The following is a 24,444-nucleotide window of genomic DNA, read 5'->3' on the forward strand; positions in this document are numbered from 1 at the left end:
TCCTATCTAATCCTATCCTATCCTAGACTAGCCTATCTAATAATATCCTATCCTATCCTATCCTATCCTATCTAATCCTATCCTATCCTAGACTAGCCTAGCCTATCTAATAATATCCTATCCTATCCTATCTAATCCTATCCTATCTAATGCTAGCCTATCCTATACTATCCTAGCCTATCTAATACTATCCTATCCTATCCTAGCCTATCTAATCCTATCCTATCCTATCTAATCCTAGCCTATCCTATCCTATCCTAGCCTATCTAATACTATCCTATCCTATCCTATCCTATCTAATCCTATCCTAGCCTATCCTATCCTATCTTATCCTATCCTGTGCTATCCTATCCCTCATTGAAATTCATGTGGTAAAAAAGCACTTGTCTGCTCCAGAGACTCGTCAGCCTTTGATGAAAGTCAATAGACGTTTTCTCCATTTTAATCTTTCTTCAAATAGTTCATTATAGCCAAGGAAGTGTGTGCGTGTGCGTGTGCGTGTGTGTTTATGGAGGAGGGAGTACACACGGAGCCAAATGGGATCTTCCTGTGTGCCTCCAGGCAACTGTTGACTGTGCTGGAAAATATTGGACTTGTAAATAGCTGACGTTTCAGTGTGTCTTCACCACACACGCACACGCACGCGCACACACATAATTTCTCTCCACTCATGCAATTGCAGGCAAATGAGGACTTACTGTCATACCACGCTGAATTTTCCTTCTGTATGCACAAAATACAAATAGAATCTACACACAAACACACACACACACTAAGTAGGATTGACAGCCATGCATCCTCAGTAGGAAGTACAGGAGGTGGTCTGCAGTAGTAGAAAAACATCACCAACAAGCTTCAACTGACTGACCACTGACCGCTTCCTGTTAGCTATTAGCTTGCTGACATACTGCTCTTAGCTATTAGCTTGCTGTTAGCTTTTACACTGATCTTAGCTATTAGCTCGCTGTTAGCTGTTATACTGCTTTTTGCTATTAGCTTGCTTAGATGAAGCAGGAAGTTGGTCCACGTTGAAGTCGTGCCATCAGCTGACTTCTTGTGTTCATCAACTTTTTCACAGTCAGCACTTTTTGCAGCTTTGGGCCAGAAGCGCTCGTATTGCGTTCATTAGCATCCTGGTGTTAAAGAGCCACAAGGCGTCCTTTTAGACGGCGGCGCCGCAGCATGAAGCCATCTAAATGATTGATTGGAGTCTTTTTTTGTCAAACGTTGCAGCAGAACACCAACAGCCAAGACAGACGCTTCTTGTCTGGACCGGTCAGTAACAACAACAAGACGTGGCCTGGAAGCAAAGTCGTCAAAAGCGATGATTGTGGAACGTGGCTCCTTGTGACGGCATCAGCCAATTGGTGACGAGGAGTCTCAAGCGGCAAGCAAGGATGCCGAGTCATCACGGATGAAGGCTGTCACGTGATCAGCAGTGGCGAGCCAAGGGCCAACTTGACGCTGACAAACGACACGTTAGCCAATTAGCTTGACAACGTCCTCGTTTGTCCCGTTTGGTGGCGGGCGCCCGAGGGACCGCCCCCTCCCCCACCCTGCCAGAGGCTTTGAAATGCAAACGAGGCGAAGCGGCAGAAAATGCTGATGCCTGCAGGAAACCAGGATGTATGTCAGTGCCGGTGGGCGGGGCCACAGCACCTTGTGTTATCGTGCTGCGTCGCCGCTGTTAGCGCCTCGTTAACGGGCCTCGCTGGCCGCGTGTGCCAGGACCAGATGGTAAACTCTCAACGGGTCGGGAGCGTCTTGGCAAGGAGGAAGAGGCGTATGCTTTCAGGGATTCCAAACGTGATGTCACTGCTCATCCCGTCAGGAAAACTAGACCCAGGCCGCCGCCGCCGCCGCCGGCCCACAGTCACACAAATCGTCCTTGGCAGCGCCGCGCACGGCGAGGCCTAAAAATAGCGCAGCACGGCCTCCGGCGCCATCAGCGAGGACGCGGTGGCGCTCGGCTCCCCGCTGGGGGGAGGTCGCCAGGAGAGGATTCCCTCCTGCGACTTTTCCCCAAAGACACGCGCCAGTCGCCGACATCACAAACGCCGCGGCACTTCCTGCCTCACGCTGGAGGTCAGAGAAGGTCGCAAAGGACACATGCATCCCATAATATTCCCTTTTATCTCAGCAGGAACAACAAATACTTAGTACACTTCCATAAGTACACTGTGTACACTGTCTATTTACAGTACTTCCTGAGTGTGTGAATGTTGATAGTGTAGTACTCTAGTATAAAGTGTAATTACGCAAGTGCTAAATGTAAGTATGCAAGTACTAATGTAAGTACACAAGTTCCAAGTGTAAGTACACGAGTTCCAAGTTTAGGTACACATGTTCCAAGTGTAAGTACACAAGTACTAAGTGTAAGTACACAAGTGCTAAGTGTAAGTACACAAGTTCCAAGTTTAAGTACCCATGTTCCAAGTGTAAGTGCACAAGTACTAAGTGTAAGTACACAAGTACTTAGTGTAAGTACACAAGTTCTAAGTGTAAGTAAACAAGTGCTAAATACACAATTTGGAAGTGTAAGTACACAAGTGCTAATTGTAAGTACTCAAGTTGTAGGTGTAAGTACACAAGTGCTAAGTATAAGTACACAACTTCTAAGTGTAAGTACACAAGTTGTAAGCGTAAGTACACAAATTCTAAGTGTAAGTACACAAGTGGTAAATGAAAGTACACAGGTTCTAAGTGTAAGTACACAAGTTCCAAGTATAAGTACACAAGTACTAAGTGTACGTACACAAGTTCCAAGTGTAAGTACACAAGTACTAAGTGTAAGTACACAAGTTCTAAGTGTAAGTACGCAAGTGCTAAGTTTAAGTACGCAAGTGCTAAGTGTAAGTACGCAAGTTGTTAGTGTAAGTACACAAATGCTAAGTATAAGTACACAAGTTGTAAGTGTAAGTACACAAGTTGAAAGTGCAAGTACGCAAGTGCAAAGTATGCAAGTCGTAAGTACGCAAGTGCTAAGTGTAAGTACACAAGTTGAAAGTGCAAGTACGCAAGTGCAAAGTATGCAAGTCGGAAGTACGCAAGTGCTAAGTGTAAGTATACAAGTGCAAGTATGCAAGTGCTAAGAGTGAGTACGCAAGTGCTAAGTATAAGTATGCAAGTGCGAAGTGTAAGTAGGTAAGTGCTAAATATGCAAGTGCTAAGGGCTAAGTGTAAGTACACAAGTGCTAAGAGTAAGTACGCAAGTGCTAAGTGTAAGTATCCAAGTGCTAAGAGTAAGTATGCAAGTGCTAAGAGTAAGTATGCATAGAAAGAAGAGACAGGAAGTGAAGAGCGTCTGCTTCCTGTCTGAGTTGTGAGAAGGTCACCTTAGGAGCGTGGTAGAGAAGGTGAAGGTGAAGGTGAAGGCAATGCATGACGGGAAGCAACATATGTCATGTGACCACCAACAGCCCTCCCCATGTCCGCCAATGACGGACACGCCTCGAGGGACCCGCGTTGCCGCCAAGATGGCGAGCAAGCACGTGACAGCGAAGGCGGGACTGCGAAGGGAAACGCTAATGAGGCGGATGAGGCCGAGCTAAACGAGGAGGCGGAGCGGCGTGGGGTTGGTTTGGGAAGCGTGTCAGTCATCCTGTGGCGACGACTCAGCGGAATGCAAATCTTCTTCCAATCAATCCGATCTCCGTGTGGTTGACCTCGTCGATCAAATCGATACGTGCAGCTTGATCCTGTGAACGAGCCACTCTCCTTGGGGGGGGTGGGGCTGGACGTTATACAAGGCACACTTTCAACAATAAGAAATAACATATTCAACTCATACAATAACAAGAACATAATATACTGTATACTGAATATATTACACTGCATAACAGTAAAAACAGAAAAACACAAAAAAGTAGGCCAATGTTGGCATCTGCTGGCACGGATGCCAGCCAGTGCGTCTGTGCAAGTGCATGTTGGTCGAATCTCACTCCCTCGGCCTTCAAGGGATAGTTTGGATGTTTTCACATGAAGTTGTCTGACATCCCCATCAGCAGCGTAGTGCATCAACGGTGACTTACCCCGACTGGACCCGTGAGCCCAGTTCTGGTTGAAGATCTGTGAGTTTACCAAGTTACCATGGTGATAGCGGCCGTGTTGTACAGGCAAGGCGGGCTTTATCCCCTAAACGTGTACCGTGTTGGGACATGTGAACACACGCGTACCGTACACAAGTTTCTGCACTGGAAAATCCCATTGGAAGTACAAGTAAAGTTACACGCTCGTAGGATCCACTGATGAAGTGTCGTGACGCGCTACGCCTCTTTATGACCCACTGTGATCTACTGTGATCCAAAGTGATCCACCAAGATCCACTACAGTGTTTGATGATTGACATCATACATTGATCCTGGGAGTGAATGATCCAGTGAATGCTCCAGAATGATCCCGTGCAATGTGATCCCGTGTGATCCCGTGCAGTGTGATCCCATGTGATCCAGTGTTTTGTGAGCCACTGAGCAAGTGCAAAGTAAATGTAGCAAACGTGGATGGTGTGTTGAGTGCTGGAGTGAAACATCAGGGGAGGACGTCTGGCGTGTTGATAGTGGAATGCTAGCAGGCGGGGGGCGGGGGTCGGGGTGGGTTTGGGGGGGGTGAAGTGCACCTGAGAGGCTCGGTGATTTATTGCGAGGCAAAGCTGAAGCCAAGTCGCCCGCTCTAATTAGAAAATCCTGCACAGGCAGCAGCCGCCTTTAAATCTCAGCGCCGTTACACTGCGGCACCAGCAAGCCTCATGCAGCATCAGCACCGCCACTTGGCCGCCATGACAACACCTTACACGTTTGCTTTCAACCTCAAAAACACGCACATGCTGTGCATTAGCCGGCGTCCATCTGCCGCTCTGACCTCCGTCCTCTGGACACCTGCGAGCTGATAATGTCAAGCAGGTGACGTCGTGGTTGTCTACACGCTGGCAGCAGCCTGCGCTTGTTAATATGCGACATTCCATTAGTGCTGCTTGTCTTGTCTACAAATGCACACTCCGCTCTCCTCCTGGCTGCGTCTCAAATGGAAGACTTGCGTCAGTACACTTCAATAAGTACACTGTGCACTTACTTCCTGGATGTGTGGCGCTGTCCCACATCCATCATTATCAGTCATTAATACACACAAATACTGTATAAGTGATCCTGTGCTGTCATTAATACACACAAATACTGTATAAGTGATCCTGTGCTGTCATTAATACACTAGGGGGGGGCCCATCTTCCGATTAACCCAGTTGCCAACATACTCGGCATGTAAAATGCATTTTCTACAAATGATACAAAAATAAAACAACACCATGAAAAGCAACAACCCCCCCCCCCCCCCCCCCCCCCCCCCCCCCCCCCCAAAAAATCTCCACTCTGCTTCAAGGCCAGAGGCAGCAACAACATCCCAGTGAACAGTCATCCCGTCCCCCGGTGGTGTGGGACACGGGAGACCCACCAAGCAGTCCCGTCTTCAGCTACGGAGTCGGGCACTGCAGCAGATGCTGCTGCTTCGGTCAAAATGTTGTCAGTACCTTCAAACCCGAAACACACTCATCCTCATCACCACACTTTGTGTGAATGGCAAAAAGTTGACGGGCAACATCAGACTCCCATGAAGCACTTTTTGCTGAGCTGTTGCATCATTCCTGATTGTGAATGAATACTTAATGCCTGCGGTGTTCTCACACCGCTACACAACAATATGCTAATGTTTCTCCCTCCTTCTCTTTCCTCTCTCTCCTTTGTTTGCCAACAGCACACCAAGTCCAACACGCACGGCTCCACCTTTTAGCCTTTTGTTGGAATGGTCCACTCGGCTGCCATGCTGGTTAGCAGCAGCGACACGGGCAGCCCGACGGGCTCTGCAAGATGGTGCCTGAGGCACCGCACAGACGTGTCATCATCCACGGCCAGGTCACCCGCGAGAACGGAACCAAACATCAGATCAGCCGGCAGGCCGGGTGTCCTGCCAAACAGCAGCCCAAACGGAGCTGAACCCGCTCTTCGGTGGACACGCAGCCAATTTTAATGCCGCAAATTCCATGTTCAGCCACAACATGTGATTTAGTGACATGGACGTGTGCGGCTCGTAGTCCGCTCCGTCTTATAAACAGGAAGTGACGGGAGTTCACAGCTCAAGGTACAAACGTTCCTTGTTGTTTGGGGGTTTTCCATGGAGGCACGTCACTGGCACACAGTACACTCATCAAAGTACTCCATTTGACATCATTGTTAGACACGGTGAAGACTAACTAGTGTAACTTCTGTTGTCATTAACCACTTGAACAAACGCACCAGTGAGTCCAGGTTGAACGTCCCCGCAGGTGAACAAGCTCACTGATCAGCGACACGGCTGAAAAGAATCATTTCATCAAATAATAATAATAATATCAGTGCTGGTGCTGAGAGTTGATCAGCAGTAAATACCAGCTTCCTTCTCTGTGTGTCCTCGGGGGGCTGGGGGGTTGATAGATGGCTCCCCCCCGCCTCTGTGCCGGGAAATTGCTTTGTTTTGTTAGCGGGCGCAGCTCGGCGATAGAGCGCCATCTTTCTCTGCTTATCTGCTGAATGCGTGAAATAAATGATTGGCGCTCAGACGTGCTCATCATTTCTCCACACACGTGCACGCGCACGTGACAGTGTTACCTGGAAACACGCTCACGTACACTGCCGCACGCTGGCCACTTCATTAGGTACACATTCTCATGACAATTTGCCTTTAATCACAGCATTGCATGACGTACTAAAACCTTCACCCTGTCACCCCCAGCCAAACATTCCACTCAGCTCTCAGTCTGGCACATGGCAGGCATGGCAAGTACGCCACGATTTCACAGGCAAAAGTATCCGCCGCTTGCATGTTCCCTTCCGAGAATAGCTGATAAAGCTCTTTTCTTTCTTCATTTGTGTAGACTTTCATTATGATTCTTGCATTTTCACGGGATATTGCCGTTCATTGGCCGCACGGTGGTCTAGTGGTTAGCACGTTGGCCAACACAGTAACAGTTTGGAGATGGGAAGACCTGGGTTGGATTCTCCCTTGGGCATTTCTGTGTGGAGTTTGCATGTTCTCCCCGTGTGTGTGTGGGTTTTCTCCAGGTACTCCGGTTTCCTCCCACATTCCAAAAACATGCACATTAGGTTAATTGGCGACTCTAAATTGTCCATAGGTATGAATGTGAGTGTGAATGCTTGTTTGTCTATATGTGCCCTGCCATTGGCTGGCGACCAGTCCAGGGTGTACCCCGCCTGTTGCCCGAAATCAGCTGGGATAGGCTCCAGCATGCCCCCGCCACCCTAATGAGGATGAAGCATTATAGAAAATGGATGGATGGATGGGTTCCATCGTTTTTCAGCCAGAACGCAGAAGAAGCCCACCGGTGGCTAGCATATGTTAGCAATAGCGACTGCAGAAAAAAACCTGTTGATATTCGTCACAATCACGATTTCAGCTGAATGACGTGTGTTGTTTGGCTCAAAAAGGGGAGGGGCTTTAATGGCCATCACTCACTCACGGCTCGTGCACACACACGTTCACACCATCGCAGAGAAACTGACCTTTTCGTTCGCGAGTGCCACGTGGGGCGTGGCATCCATGCTCCAAGCAGCAAGGGGGGGATCCACTATGTTGGACTGCTAGCGCCCCCATTGCAGTACCCCCATCATGACAGCACCCTCTTGTGGGCACTTTATGAAGACGAAGAACACAATGGACCAGAACTTCACTTGGTCCACATAGACGTTGTTGACGTGAACAGGACGTACTGCTAGGGGGGGTCCACGGTATCTATATCATACATTCCTGATCAAAACGTTAAGAGCGGCTGGAAAATGTCAAGCTTGTACATGTGTTAAGGTGTTAAGGAGGTTCTCAGTAGAGCTTCAAAATAAATGAAAAGAAGAAATGGGAGTGACACAAAAAAGCAATAAATTGCAAAGAAGTATCAAAGTGAAACAGGCTGTTCGGCTGAGCAGAAGTTTAAGACCATGGCTCAAAAAAAAAAAAAACATAAACGAACCCCCCCTAAAATAGAAAGAAAATGCTGAAAAAAGGAGTGAGTGATGAGTAGCTGTGCCATTCTTGTTAATGAGGTGAAAAATGGGTTTGGGCGTGCTTGATGCCAGGGTTTCCAGGAGGCTGGTGGGAATGTTGCTTCACGGAGGACATCCACTGTCTGGAACTGATGTCCATTTTTGATAATCCATCCCCAAATGTTCTCCATTGGATTTAGATGAGGGGAACACGCAGGATGGTCCAAAAGAGTGATCTTATTCCTCTAGAAGAAGTCCTTTGTGAGGTGCAGCATTGTCCTGTTGAACAAGCCAGTCATTACCACACAGACGAGGGCCTTCAGTCATGAGGGATGCCCCCCTGCAACATCTCCACATAGCCAGCTGCCGTTTGACACCCCTGCACAACCTGAAGCTTCATTGTTCCACTGAAGGATCGTGATGGCGCCCCCTCCACTGTGCCATGTGGGAAACATCTCAGTAATGTTGGAAGCCATCAGGACAGTCAAGGGAGAATAAAACTTTCTTCCACCTTTAAATGTCCCATGTTTGTTGCTCTCCTGCAAATTTCAAACATGCTTTTTTTCTTCTTAAAAGCCTTCTGGCAGATGGCGTCTGGTTATCGGACTGCACTCGGCACCAGTAACAACCTTCCTTGGGCCGAGGATGGTCCCGTGTCTTGATGGACAGTCAGTGGGATCCTCCAGTGACATTTTTTTGGGTCTACCACTTTTTTGTTCTGTGACCCTCAGGATGTTTTTCAGAAGTTTGAAGTGACTGTCCTCCTGCATCCAACCTCAGCAGCAATGGCGCTGCAAGAGGCCTCACTTATGAAGCTCAACAATCCCACCGCCTTCAAAGAGAGAAAGCTGCTTTGCCTTTGCCATCAAGAGATGATGACAGTGTGAACACCTGACACTACATCACATTCAATCCACATTTTTGCCAACATTTTGCCTTTTAAAGGCTGTGCTCTTCAACTTTTGATGAACAGCATATTTCACTTTAATGCTTCTTTGCAGTCAATTGCTTTTTTGTTTCACTCCCATTTCTTCTTTTTCCATTTTGAACCTCCTTAGCATCCAACACTGAAAAATGTACAAGCTTGACATTTTTCAGCTGCTCTTAACATTTTGATGAGGCGTGTGCATAAAGCAGGTGTGTTCAAAGTACGCACTCCTGCACTTTGTGAACTTACAAACCTTGAGCACTCGTGTGTGTGTGTGTGCGTGCGTGCGCGCACCTCCTCCGGGCTGACGTGTCCTCCCCCAAAATGAAGTGACAATGGAGGCGGTGAGGGGCGTGCACGTACATAAGACATAACGTCTTCCCTCCTTGGTCTTCTTACGTGACACTCGAGATGCTGCCAGGCCCCCTGTCAGTACACATTCATGCACACACACACATACACACACGTGCACGCACACGGGCACTGACTAAGTACTTCTCACCTCAATAAAACTGTAGTGACACCAGGAAACACATCAGCACACTTTCAGGGGACGAGTGCGTGCCTGTGAAGAGGAAAAGAGCACCTGCTGGCTGTTGGCCACCAGACAGCAAAGGCGACGTGCGACGTGCGAGTGTGTCTGCTGATGTGGCAAAAACTAAACTAAACTAAAAAATCACCATGTATGTTTTTGTCTGATCTCGATTATCATCACAATTTTTTCTATTGTTTTTAAAGGGACAGCTAGGATTTTTGGACATGAACTTGTAGGACACCCCCATCAGCAGTGTAGCGCATCAACCGTGACTCCCCCCCACTTGGTCCCGTGAGCCCAGTTGTAGTCGGATTTCGGTGAGGAGGAACGCAGTTACGGGTAGTTGCTGGGTTACTTAAGAGAGTTTCTCACAATCGCTCGGTGTTACTTCCTCTCTCGCCGTTTCAATGCGAGCTAGCGGCTGTCCATTGTTGTGGTCGGGTTCCACGGTGGTTACATGCACGGACGCAACGGGAAACGGTCTTCACCGCGGTAATACGACGGGAAAGAGAAAAAACGCAGACAAATTTGTGAGGTCTGATTGTTTTGTGACGCTGATGTATTACTTTACTTTACTTTTGAACGCATAAGCAGAACTACGTTCCTCCTCACCAAAAACGAAGGGCCGAAGTGGGGGGGGGGGGGTGGGGGGGGGTGGGGGGCGTGGGGAGTCACTGTTGATGTCCTACACCGCTGATGGGGGTGTCATACAACTGCATGTCAAAAATGGCCAATTATCCCTTTAAGCTGCTCGTTTTAAAGAGTAAAGAAGCAAGAGAACAGTCCAAAATGTTCTGCTTCACAGGAAGTGGATTGCTTTGCTTTGGTTTGGTGCTCGTCGTGTCTGCAGTGCTCCCTTTTGCGTACAATCACGTAATGCCACTTCTTCTAAAGCGACACACCTTACCCGGTTTGCTCCACATCACACTGGACATACCCAAACCACTTCCACACATCTTGGAAGGATAACACAGCTGCCAACGTGCGGAATCCAGTAGTTGGCGCATGGGAGTTTTACTCTGACGTGTGACACCCCCACATGCCCTCCATCTTGCTACCATTGTGTCACACCCACCGCGGAGATAGACAGGCAGCTATGCAAACATGTCATAATAAACGTAATCACTTCAAAATAAAACAAACAAAGCAAAATAGGACAGTTAAGTACGTAACGTAACAGACCACCTGGAGGTAACGGCGGGGTTATGTCGAAGAATGCAGCAAGGAAAGGAAGTTACCTGACCGTCAATGAACAAAGTACTCCAAGTGTGCACCCGTGGGTGCATTATAACAGCGGAAACAGGTGTTGATCATGTTTACGGCAGGACAGCAGGACAAATAAGCCAGGGAGTGAGTGTCGTGCTTCAATGGTTGCCTTTTTCCGTCTGAACGTTCCTGGCAGATTTTCAACGTGTTCCACTTTGCAGAGCGATGGCAGTGACCTCCCGCACCGCCTACGTGCACACATGATAAGATGCGCTTATTAACAACACGCATGTAGGTGGCACCAGCCGTGCATGCGAGCCTCCTCTTTGTGACACGGAAGTAACGCATGCACGTTAGCATGTGACATGTGTCGCCCGCAGCCTGGTGCTCTTGCTACACGCTAACACACACACACACACACTACAGCTCGGATGTAACGTGGCTTTTATTCCACAACGTCCCATCCCCGCTTGGCAGCAAATAATCTATCAATCTACACGCGCACGCACACACACACACGAGCGCATGCACAGGGACTGCAGTCAGCGATGAGGTGAGCTCTGTGCTGAACTTGATCTTTTTTCAATTGGCTGTCAGGACCCGGAACCATCCATCAAGTCCACACCCTGCTCACCATGCTGACCCTGCAACCCCCCCACTGTCCATCCACACGCGTGACACACACGCACATGCACACGCACACACTGTGTTCAAGGTGAATGAAAAGCCTGTGTGTGCACTGCAAAGAAGGGCAAGATAAATACAAGAAAAAAGACTTTTGGGAAAAAAATAGTGAAATTATCTGTCCATTCTTACCTGGTAAGAAATCTGAAATTAAGATTTCTACATCTAAAAATAAGCAGGACCTTTAAGCTGGAAGTACTTATTTTTAGAATAAAACACTTGTTTTTTTATCTTATTAGAACCAATAAAAAATGAGACCACGAACCCCCTCTTAGCCTTGCGAGCTCGGTCCAATGGGAGGCAGAACGTTACAATTCAGAGCTGGTTCTGACTGGGTGGAGGAGTTCAGCAACCTTCCGGTTTCGGGACAACCTGCTCTGCATCCTGAGCCACCGCTGCCCCCACATAACACCTCCTACTAGCTTAAAGTGCTAAATGTGTATCCTGAAACCAGTTACAGATCTTGAAATAAGCCTAAATCCATCCTAAATGCAAAAAAAGGGCTTGCCCGATGTAAGACGAACAGACTAGATATTAGGAAAAAATACTTCAAACTCGTGAAATGACCTGTCTGTGCAGCTACTTCATTTTACTTGATTAAAAAATCCCAAATTAAGATTTCTATATGAAAAAAGGAACAGGACCTTTAAGCCTGAAAACACTTCATTTCATTCAACCAATAAAAAGTGAAATATGATGAAATTAAGTGAAAATGAAACAACATATTAGTGCAAAATGAATAAGCCGTAAGTATCCTGAAACTTGCTGGTCTTGAAAAAAGCCTAAATTCATCTTACAAGTAGGCCAAAAAGTCTTCTTGTTCCACCAATACGTATCTTAACTCATGCTATTAAAAATCACAACCAGAAGTGCTCGTTTCATAACATCCACATTCATTTTCTTTAACCAGTGTACAGAGTTGCTCTGCAAAATCTGTCATTTAGTCATCCGCCTTTACTAGGGCACCTGTATCTACAGATGTAGAATACCACCACCAGTGTGTGACTGTGGAGTGGATGAATAATGGCTTCCGGTGTAAAGTGCTTTGGTTACGTAGAAAAGTACTGCGTACATCCAATTAGTATCACTACTCACAGAAGTATTGCTCTTATAGCGCCACCTGCTGCTCTGACGTGCAGAGTGTGTCAACGTGAGAGCTTCAATGTGTCAGCAGGTGATGCTGTACCCTGCGTTCATACAATTTCTAAAAGACAGCTTTAAGTCTTTTAATGTGTCCTGGCTCTGTGTGGAGTGTGTGTGTGTGTGTGTGTGTGTGTACTGTGTGTGTGTGCGTGTGTGTGCACAATGCAGAGTCTCCAATAGCATCTGACAGTGCAGCCCTGTGGTGTTTGCATATAATGTCCTGAGAGCGTCTAGCATGCTGGCTAGCTGAGCTGATGAATACAAACATCGCTGTGACGTTGTGATTCATGGCGGAGAGGCGAGTGTCAAGGACAAACATGTTGATGACGGACGGAGCACATTAAAAGCTGGTTAAGCGCACCTCACTGACGCTTGGCATTAAAGTGCTAACAATGCATTCTCATTGTATTCTTGCTTTAGTCCGTCCCAGGTGAACATGTGACTTCCTGCTGATGAGAATCAGGAAGTGATGTCAACAATAAGCTGAATGCAGAACAACTGTGTTGATGTTTTTGTTTTTAAGGATAAAGACAATAAAAAAAGTATTAGAGTTGAGTGAAAAAAATGCGCAAAAGCAGCTTTTTCCTTTTGGGCCTGGCAGTAAAAGTCATTAGAATGATGCAAATACATGCTGATCCAAAGAAGACGTGTACATTGTGGCGTACATTTGCACGTATAAAAGGCTCCTAGCACGGTAGCTAGTTCAGTTAGCAAGCGGTAACGCATGCTTGTCATGTGACTTCCTGACAACCAATCACAATTTACCACTGACTATAAATGTCTCACAAGGAGAAGTCAAAGGTGTGACATCATGCGTACCAACACGGTGCTGACGGCCATGTGAGACGCCATGTGGCAGGAAGGAGTCAACCACGCCTCCTTCATGAATAATGGAGCAGCATGAGGGCTGGGGGGGGCAGGGGGGGCACCTCCATATGCATTACACTGATGACTTATTCATGGAGGACCACATCGCTTGAGGGACTTCTGCTACGGGCGCTACAGGCCGCGTCTTCCATCCCTCCTACAATGCATCACGAGCACACACTACACAATAAAAGCACACAATAAACAAACACTATACTCACACACTACACAATAAAAGCACACAATAAACAAACACTATACTCACACACTATACAATAACAGCACACAATAAACAAACACTATATTCACACACTACACAATAAAAGTACACAATAAACAAACACTATACACACACACTACACAATAACAGCACACAATAAACAAACACTATACTCACACACTACACAATAACAGCACACAATAAACAAACACTATACTCACACACTACACAATAAAAGCACACAATAAACAAACACTATACACACACACTACACAATAAAAGCACACAATAAACAAACACTATACACACACACTACACAATAAAAGCACACAATAAACAAACACTATACACACACACTACACAATAAAAGCACACAATAAACAAACACTATACACACACACTACACAATAAAAGCACACAATAAACAAACACTATACACACACACTACACAATAAAAGTACACAATAAACAAACTCTATACGCACACACTACACAATAAAAGTACACAATAAACAAACACTATACTCACACACTACACAATAAAAGCACACAATAAACAAACACTATACTCACACACTACACAATAAAAGCACACAATAAACAAACACTATACTCACACACTACACAATAAAAGCACACGATAAACAACCACTATACTCACACACTACACAATAAAAGTACACGATAAACAACCACTATACTCACACACTACACAATAAAAGTACACAATAAACAAACACTATATTCACACACTACACAATAAAAGTACACAATAAACAAACACTATACACACACACTACACAATAAAAGCACACAATAAACAAACACTATACTCACACACTACACAATAAAAGTACACGATAAACAACCACTATACTCACACACTACACAATAAAAGTACACAATAAACAAACACTATACTCACACACTACACAATAAAAGTACACAATAAACAAACACTATACACACACACTACACAATAAAAGCACACAATAAACAAACACTATACTCACACACTACACAATAAAAGTACACGATAAACAAACACTATACTCACACACTACACAATAAAAGTACACGATAAACAAACACTATACTCACACACTACACAATAAAAGCACACAATAAACAAACACTATACTCACACACTACACAATAAAAGCACACAATAAACAAACACTATACTCACACACTACACAATAAAAGCACACAATAAACAAACACTATATTCACACACTACACAATAAAAGTACACGATAAACAAACACTATACTCACACACTACACAATAAAAGTACACGATAAACAAACACTATACACACACACTACACAATAAAAGCACACAATAAACAAACACTATACTCACACACTACAAAATAAAAGCACACAATAAACAAACACTATACGCACACACTACACAATAAAAGCACACAATAAACAAACACTATACGCACACACTACACAATAAAAGCACACAATAAACAAACACTATACTCACACACTACACAATAAAAGCACACAATAAACAAACACTATACTCACACACTACACAATAAAAGCACACAATAAACAAACACTATACGCACACACTACACAATAAAAGCACACAATAAACAAACACTATATTCACACGCTACACAATAAAAGTACACGATAAACAAACACTATACTCACACGCTACACAATAAAAGTACACAATAAACAAACACTATACACACACACTACACAATAAAAGCACACAATAAACAAACACTATACACACACACTACACAATAAAAGCACACAATAAACAAACACTATACACACACACTACACAATAAAAGTACACAATAAACAAACTCTATACGCACACACTACACAATAAAAGCACACAATAAACAAACACTATACTCACACACTACACAATAAAAGCACACAACAAACAAACACTATACTCACACACTACACAATAAAAGCACACAATAAACAAACACTATATTCACACACTACACAATAAAAGTACACGATAAACAAACACTATACTCACACTACACAATAAAAGCACACAATAAACAAACACTATACGCACACACTACACAATAAAAGCACACAATAAACAAACACTATACGCACACACTACACAATAAAAGCACACAATAAACAAACACTATACTCACACACTACACAATAAAAGCACACAATAAACAAACACTATACTCACACACTACACAATAAAAGCACACAATAAACAAACACTATACTCACACACTACACAATAAAAGCACACAATAAACAAACACTATACACACACACTACACAATAACAGCACACAATAAACAAACACTATACACACACACTACACAATAAAAGTACACAATAAACAAACTCTATACGCACACACTACACAATAAAAGTACACAATAAACAAACACTATACTCACACACTACACAATAAAAGCACACAATAAACAAACACTATACTCACACACTACACAATAAAAGCACACGATAAACAACCACTATACTCACACACTACACAATAAAAGTACACGATAAACAACCACTATACTCACACACTACACAATAAAAGTACACAATAAACAAACACTATATTCACACACTACACAATAAAAGTACACAATAAACAAACACTATACACACACACTACACAATAAAAGCACACAATAAACAAACACTATACTCACACACTACACAATAAAAGTACACGATAAACAACCACTATACTCACACACTACACAATAAAAGTACACAATAAACAAACACTATATTCACACACTACACAATAAAAGTACACGATAAACAAACACTATACGCACACACTACACAATAAAAGCACACAATAAACAAACACTATACTCACACACTACACAATAAAAGTACACGATAAACAAACACTATACTCACACACTACACAATAAAAGTACACGATAAACAAACACTATACTCACACACTACACAATAAAAGCACACAATAAACAAACACTATACTCACACACTACACAATAACAGCACACAATAAACAAACACTATACTCACACACTACACAATAAAAGCACACAATAAACAAACACTATACTCACACACTACACAATAAAAGCACACAATAAACAAACACTATATTCACACACTACACAATAAAAGTACACGATAAACAAACACTATACTCACACACTACACAATAAAAGTACACGATAAACAAACACTATACACACACACTACACAATAAAAGCACACAATAAACAAACACTATACTCACACACTACAAAATAAAAGCACACAATAAACAAACACTATACGCACACACTACACAATAAAAGCACACAATAAACAAACACTATACGCACACACTACACAATAAAAGCACACAATAAACAAACACTATACTCACACACTACACAATAAAAGCACACAATAAACAAACACTATACGCACACACTACACAATAAAAGCACACAATAAACAAACACTATATTCACACGCTACACAATAAAAGTACACGATAAACAAACACTATACTCACACACTACACAATAAAAGTACACAATAAACAAACACTATACACACACACTACACAATAAAAGCACACAATAAACAAACACTATACACACACACTACACAATAAAAGCACACAATAAACAAACACTATACACACACACTACACAATAAAAGTACACAATAAACAAACTCTATACGCACACACTACACAATAAAAGCACACAATAAACAAACACTATACTCACACACTACACAATAAAAGCACACAACAAACAAACACTATACTCACACACTACACAATAAAAGCACACAATAAACAAACACTATATTCACACACTACACAATAAAAGTACACGATAAACAAACACTATACTCACACACTACACAATAAAAGCACACAATAAACAAACACTATACGCACACACTACACAATAAAAGCACACAATAAACAAACACTATACTCACACACTACACAATAAAAGCACACAATAAACAAACACTATACTCACACACTACACAATAAAAGCACACAATAAACAAACACTATACTCACACACTACACAATAAAAGCACACAATAAACAAACACTATACGCACACACTACACAATAAAAGCACACAATAAACAAACACTATACTCACACACTACACAATAAAAGCACACAACAAACAAACACTATACTCACACACTACACAATAAAAGCACACAATAAACAAACACTATATTCACACACTACACAATAAAAGTACACGATAAACAAACACTATACTCACACACTACACAATAAAAGCACACAATAAACAAACACTATACGCACACACTACACAATAAAAGCACACAATAAACAAACACTATACTCACACACTACACAATAAAAGCACACAATAAACAAACACTATACTCACACACTACACAATAAAAGCACACAATAAACAAACACTATACTCACACACTACACAATAACAGCACACAATAAACAAACACTATATTCAAACAGAATAAAATATATTCAAAGGAAAAGGAAGCAGTGGTGTGTTTTTATCATTCATGATGTCACACATTGTTGTCGGTGCTGTTGGGGGAAGCGGGGGGGGTATTTTAAGGCCACTTGTGAATGATTGAGAATATGCAGGGTGAATTACATGACAGCCCCTCCCCTTTTTTTTACTTCTGGCTGTTAGTGTTTACCCCTCCCCCCTCACATGCATCTCAAATGGCAACAGGGCGCGGGCGCGTTCAGCACGAGCGTGTTGTGGATGGGACGTCGTCAAGGTGAACTTCCTCATCTAGACACCCCCCCTCCACAGCCCGCCTCTCGGCATCCAGAGGCGAGCGCTGACGTCCGTGCGCTCGTATCGGCGCCGTCTCGATGGCCACAAATCAATGTGAGAGCCTCCGCAATGCGACACCTTTCCTCCTCGCATCAATCCGCTTCGCCTTCCTGGCCGCCATCTTGCTCTGCCTCAGGTCAAAGGTTGTGTTTGACACCTGTTCCTCATGACGCTTTGCTTCTGTTCATCATCTACACACTCAAGTCTTTTAGTGTGTCCTGGCTCTGTGGGCTGAGCGTGCGAGCGATGATGCAGGGCGGCTCGTTGGCATTCGGGGTCGCGTCGTTGGGCCTGAAAAACGACCTTCATCTGCAGCCTGATGCGTCTAATGAGCTGACATTAAAACATGAGTCATGTGACAGCGCTGACACAGCCTGTGACCTTCATGCACCAGCCGAGGTCACACACGTGCACGCTGAGTTAGTGTGAAAAGCCATTCCACAGACAATAAAAGGCAGGCGGTGGCGCACGTTTAACCTGTCACAACCGCTTTTGTTGGACGTAAACAACGCTGCACCTCCTGCTGCTGCTCCACAATACTGCATGCATGACCTCACATGGCCGGCAGGGCGGCGCCACAGTGAAGAACAGTTTGCACAGTTTGGTGTAAACACAGCAAGACTGTGGCTTGCGAATGCACACTTAGTCTGTTGAGTGCATAAGTACAGTAAGTGTGCTGGCACTGGCAAGCATGGCAAAATGCAGTACACTGTCAGTACTCGGATGTTACGCTCAAAATGTCAACACAATCATTATAGTTTTACATACAGAAAATGATTACGAATGCCAAATGAACGGACAACTGAACATTTAGCATCACTCTTACCTGGTTTTGTTGGAACCCTGCCCCCCCAAAAACATCAATCAAGAGAACAAGACAAAATGAACACATTATTGTGCTGCAAATCAACATTACAGAACCAAAAACATGAACCTGGTGGGCGAGGATGCCTTATAAGGCGTGTGGTGACGTGTGCTGTGTTTGACGGCGGTAAGCTCTGATGCTCATGTTTTGTTGCTGGAAGCAGAAACGAGTGTTATGGATGTAAAATGAGACAGGCAGAAACCTCACCCTCGATGTGCCGCCGGGTCAATAGACTGTTACGTGGGACACTGCGTGTGCATGCAAGTTTGTCACATTTACGTACCTCTGAAAAGACGACTGTCTTCTCTTTCAGCTGTAAAATCGGGAGGACTCACCCCCTTGTATGGTACGGCCCATCGCCTTTCTCTTTTGTGCGGTCCATGTGTTTGTTGTCGTGTATCTCTCCACAGCTGATATAAACAACCGCTGTTGTCCTGAAATTAATTGCGCGATCACGTGCAAGTATCGCAGGATTTTGTGACCCAAGATGGCAGTGTAAACAAACTGGACGGTATTTTGGACGCTAAACAAGCCAAGGCAAAATTATGGCAAAAATGTTGGTTGTTAACCGAAAAATGCGCTAACTGAAAAAGAACAAAAAGCAAAAAGCAAAAAGAACGTAGACCGGACTCCAGCGGGTAGAATCTCCGAGTGCCGTCCAAACACAACAGGTGAGCAGAAAAGTCAAACTGGTGTCAAGGCCGAGCGGGACATTTAGGGGACGATCCAAATGTTGGTGAAAATGCTTCATGGAGTGGTTGCAATTCACCTTGAAAAAGAGAGAAAGCGAAGTACACCTCCATTCAAGACACGCACTAAAATGTGGGCGTCTTGTCTTGTCTTTCTACTGCACTGTTCAGTCATCTGAAACAGTACAGTTGTGACGATCAATCGGCCATTGATTGGCTGTCGCTGTGTCTGGGCTTGTTTAGCATCGGCTGATAGGCTTATAGACGGGTGGGCAAGGTGAGGAGCGGAGAGGAGACGTGAAAATGGAGGCGCATGTGGGAGCAAGTATTATATTTTAAGTTTCTAACTATTAGGAGCTTGACAAAAGAACACAGCAATATTCCCATTCCCCCTGGTGGTCAAAAGTAAAGGTTGCACTTGGGACTGGTCTCAAATACAGCGGAATGTAAATGGCTGGGGATGTTAAAAACAATAAAAAATTAAAAAAAAATGTTAAAAACAATAAATTCACCTGATTCAGACACTTTTTTTGATGCATATATCAACATTTGTTCTGTATAAATATTTTGGTCTGCCACAATAATGGGATGACTACCTCAAGGAGAGGGCTTTTCTCAGCAGGTGAGATTAAAAAAGAGAATAATTGCATCATAATACAGATCAGAATTAATTATTCTCTCAATTTTTTTATCTCTTGACAGCACTAATAATCACTGTTAAAAGTAATTATTGTCAACAATTATTGCTTTAGCTTGATGAATCTGCTTTCTTGGTGCTTGCTTGTGGGCGCCCCCTGGTGGCAGGCCTCCGAAGCCCAGGAACAGCATGTCAGATGGTGCAGTGTGATTATTTTTATTGATGTGACGTCTCTGAGTTGCGGCGGCTGCTAAGAGGACACAGAAGAATAAATCACACCCTCGTGTATGTTTGGCAATGAGATTAAAAAGTAGTCACGCGCCAGCGAGCTTCCTCCGTGATCGATAAGCAGCGTCCTGTTCGACGCGGCCTCTGGTCACGTTGTTTATGCGCCCGTGTGCGGGTCACGTGCGCAGGTTGCAGCGGGCGACGTCCTCCACAACTTTATTGCAGCGCGTGCTCGGCGTACAGACTCATTTCTTTTTCTCATTTACTGCTCTGTGCTGCTTCCAAACTTCTACTGCACATTGATGCCCATTGATTGTGTGTGTGCGTGTGCGCGCGTGTGTGTGCGCATGTGTTCCAGGGACAGTCTACAACTCTGTAAATGGAAATTGAACATCGATGTGTCTCGTTAATTGTTCTGCGATCAGCGTGGGGAACCTTGTTACAGTGGAACCCGTCTACGTCGGTCCCGTTGATGTGAACAACCTGACTCTGTGGACCACCTCATCACGTCCTGTTCACACCGCAATAAATCATCACTGTTCAGTGCAAAGTAAGCTTCAAAATAAAAGCTTGGCAGTATTAACCTGGATCCTACCACAGCAACCAAGAAAATGCACTCATTTATTGAAATGTATTTTAGATTGTTATCCACCAGAAGAAAGGACGAAACTTTATTGTCATTGTAGTCAAGACGCACGAGCAAATGAGCGCAGCGGCTGTTAGCATGAAAGCTTGAAATATTTGAACGCGGGCAGGATAGGACTGCGTCTTTTTATTGGCATGATCCGAGCACAATGCTTTTAACTTCGACTTCTTTCCACAAACTGAAAGAAAATGCAAAAATGCTAAAAGTTCAAACAAGCGGCTGCTCCCAACCGTGTTGATGCATAGTTCTGCAAAGACGCGAGCCAAATAGACTGCACATTTCGGTAGATTAGTTCTATGTTTATGCTAAAAGAACTACATTTCCAATGATGCTTAGAGAGCACAGACAGACGCTAGCATCACATGTTTTCATCCAAGTCATATGCAGCAATCTGACAAAACCTGAAGTAAGTTTGATGAAATGTAGAATTGGTACAGCTTCCGCTGGGACGCTCACACTGCGGCAGCTGATCAACTCCCACGGAAAAAGCAGCCACACGTCACAAGCAGTGCGGGTCGGATTGCAAGGTTTATAGTGTGCATAAAGCACTTTGTGCGCGCTTCCAGTCATTCACATGATCATACGTGTTATCACTGACCGTAGCCATGCTGTACGTCACACTCCGGCTGCTCCGACGTCTGACACCCTATCACCTGTCATTCTCTTTATGTCTGGATACACAACCGCTTATGTTGACATGAGCCAACACATCCCACTGCACGCTGTGCTTTTTGGTTGCGCCAAAGTGAAGCACGGGGAATGTTATGGAAATGTAACCTGAACACCTGCGCACCTTCCTGCGCACTTGCACACCTACACACCTTCACCTTCACTTTCCCAGGGAGCATCTCGGAGGTGTAAATGTTTCATGAGTCCCACCTCCAGCAGATGAATAATGAGCTCAGGCACGCGGACATGCGGCGGCAGCGAGGCATGCTCCTCCGCTCAGGTGCTTCACCTCTGCTAAAACGTCCTGATGAGCGGTGTCAGCTCTGCTTTAGACACACATTTGTTTTGTCCTTGCTGCTCTCCCTAGTGTCCTCCAACCTTCTCTCCTCACTTGTCCCCTACTAAGCTCTCCTCTCCTCCTCATCACTCCCTCACATCTTTTTCTCATCTCCTTTTCTGCCTTCTCCACTTCTTTCCACTTTTGCTTTCCTGAAAAGGCTAGCATGCTAACATGCTACATGCGCTCCTATAGTCCTGGGGTGTCCAAAGGGCACAGTGGGGGCCATCTGTGGCCCTCAGCTTGTTTTATATTGGCCCTCAATGTGTTCTGTAAACACAATTAAAGAAGAAAACGTTGAAAAAGGAGCAAAAAGGCTCAGGAGAAAAAGTTGAAACATTCACGCTCATATGCTAACAATACGCCTTGTCAGCGATACAACAACGCTGACATGCAGGCGGGTTTGTCTAAATGTCCATTTGTCCCTCGTTCATAGCGGTTAACTGGCTGAAGACCCGACCGTGATAAATACATTTCCATCTTAATAAATGTCACATTTTGGTAGTTAGGGCACAGAAAACCTGTACATGACTTTCTAAATACAGTTTTTAACATCATCAGAGCCTGCTGGACTTGAAATAACACCCCTATAGTCACCTCTACACTCCTATTATTCATTGTTCTCATCACATTGCAAGTCTTATGCCGCAGGGACTCAAGACAGCTGCTGCTGGCGAGCAAGCTAGCGAGCTAACCAGTTAACCTTCAATTTATATCTTCAGAACTGAAAGGAAAAGTGCACTTTTTGGGGGGAATGTTGCCCATCAGCCACAGTCCTCATGTGAGACATGAACACGCGTCTTTCTCTTTTCTGTGCATTCTAAAGATATAAAAACAGATAAAAAAAGACAGGCAGCTAAGAATGCATGAGTGGCAATCAGTGATTCCGCCTGTAAAGCCTTCTGAAAAAAACAATGCTCCATTTCCACATCACATGACGTGCATGCTAACCAGTCATAACAGCAACATTGTTATTATTATTATTATTATTAACATCCTTACGCTGACTGAACAACGTTACGGCACCGACACCTTGCTCGCTACTAACCGGCTATGTCAGGCGTCTCGTAGCTGAGCCCCGCCTCTTCCTCTCTTGTGAAGGGCTGCTGACACCCGCCGACGATCCTTTTCAATCTGCCAAACACAGTGGCGGAGGGAAGACATGCATTTGACTGACAGCCTCCGGTTGCCAAGGTAACCATCTTCCTTAAGCGCCGCAGCTTCCACTTCAGCGTTGGCGGGAAGCCACCTGAAGTCATGTGACTGGGAGCCAAGTGGGCGGGGTCACACAAATTCAGGTAGACGGGGCCGTGGATGGTCAGAGGTGGCGAACAGGGAGGGTTACCATGGCAACTGCGGCCTGGAATGTCTGCAAGCCACCCACTGCCAGGGAGACGGCGGCGACACGGCGGCCACTCGGGGCTGGCAAGGAGGCGACGTCAGCTTTGAGCTTTTCCAGCCAAGCTCCCGACGAGAAAAAGACAAAAAGGGGAGGAAATGTAGTCATCAGTCTGAGTGATGGAGGACGGAGCACATCCACGTCAGCCTCCAACGTTCATCCAACATCCATCAAAGTACCAGCATCCATCTCAGCTGCTGCACGGACACACTGAGCATGTATTGATACACACACACGCACACGCACACACACACTAATTAGGACAGTGGAGGCAGCCTGAGGCAAAGTGTGCAGCGGTTGAGCTGAGGGGAAAAGACTTGCTCACCTCTTTTTTTTTATGACCTATCATTCAATAGCAACTTACACAATTACCCTGGACAAGACTAAAAATAATACACTGATACTACATAAGTGCACTAACACTGACAGGTACGGTCAAATGCAGTACACTGCACAATGTTGTACTCAAAACACTCTACATGGTTGAGTGTGCAGGGATGGTCAACAATCCACATAAATCAGGTGGTTGCAATTCCCAGTTAAAAGGA

This window comes from Dunckerocampus dactyliophorus, chromosome 11 (assembly GCF_027744805.1).
Source record: "Dunckerocampus dactyliophorus isolate RoL2022-P2 chromosome 11, RoL_Ddac_1.1, whole genome shotgun sequence".
Classification (NCBI taxonomy): Eukaryota; Metazoa; Chordata; class Actinopteri; order Syngnathiformes; family Syngnathidae; genus Dunckerocampus; species Dunckerocampus dactyliophorus.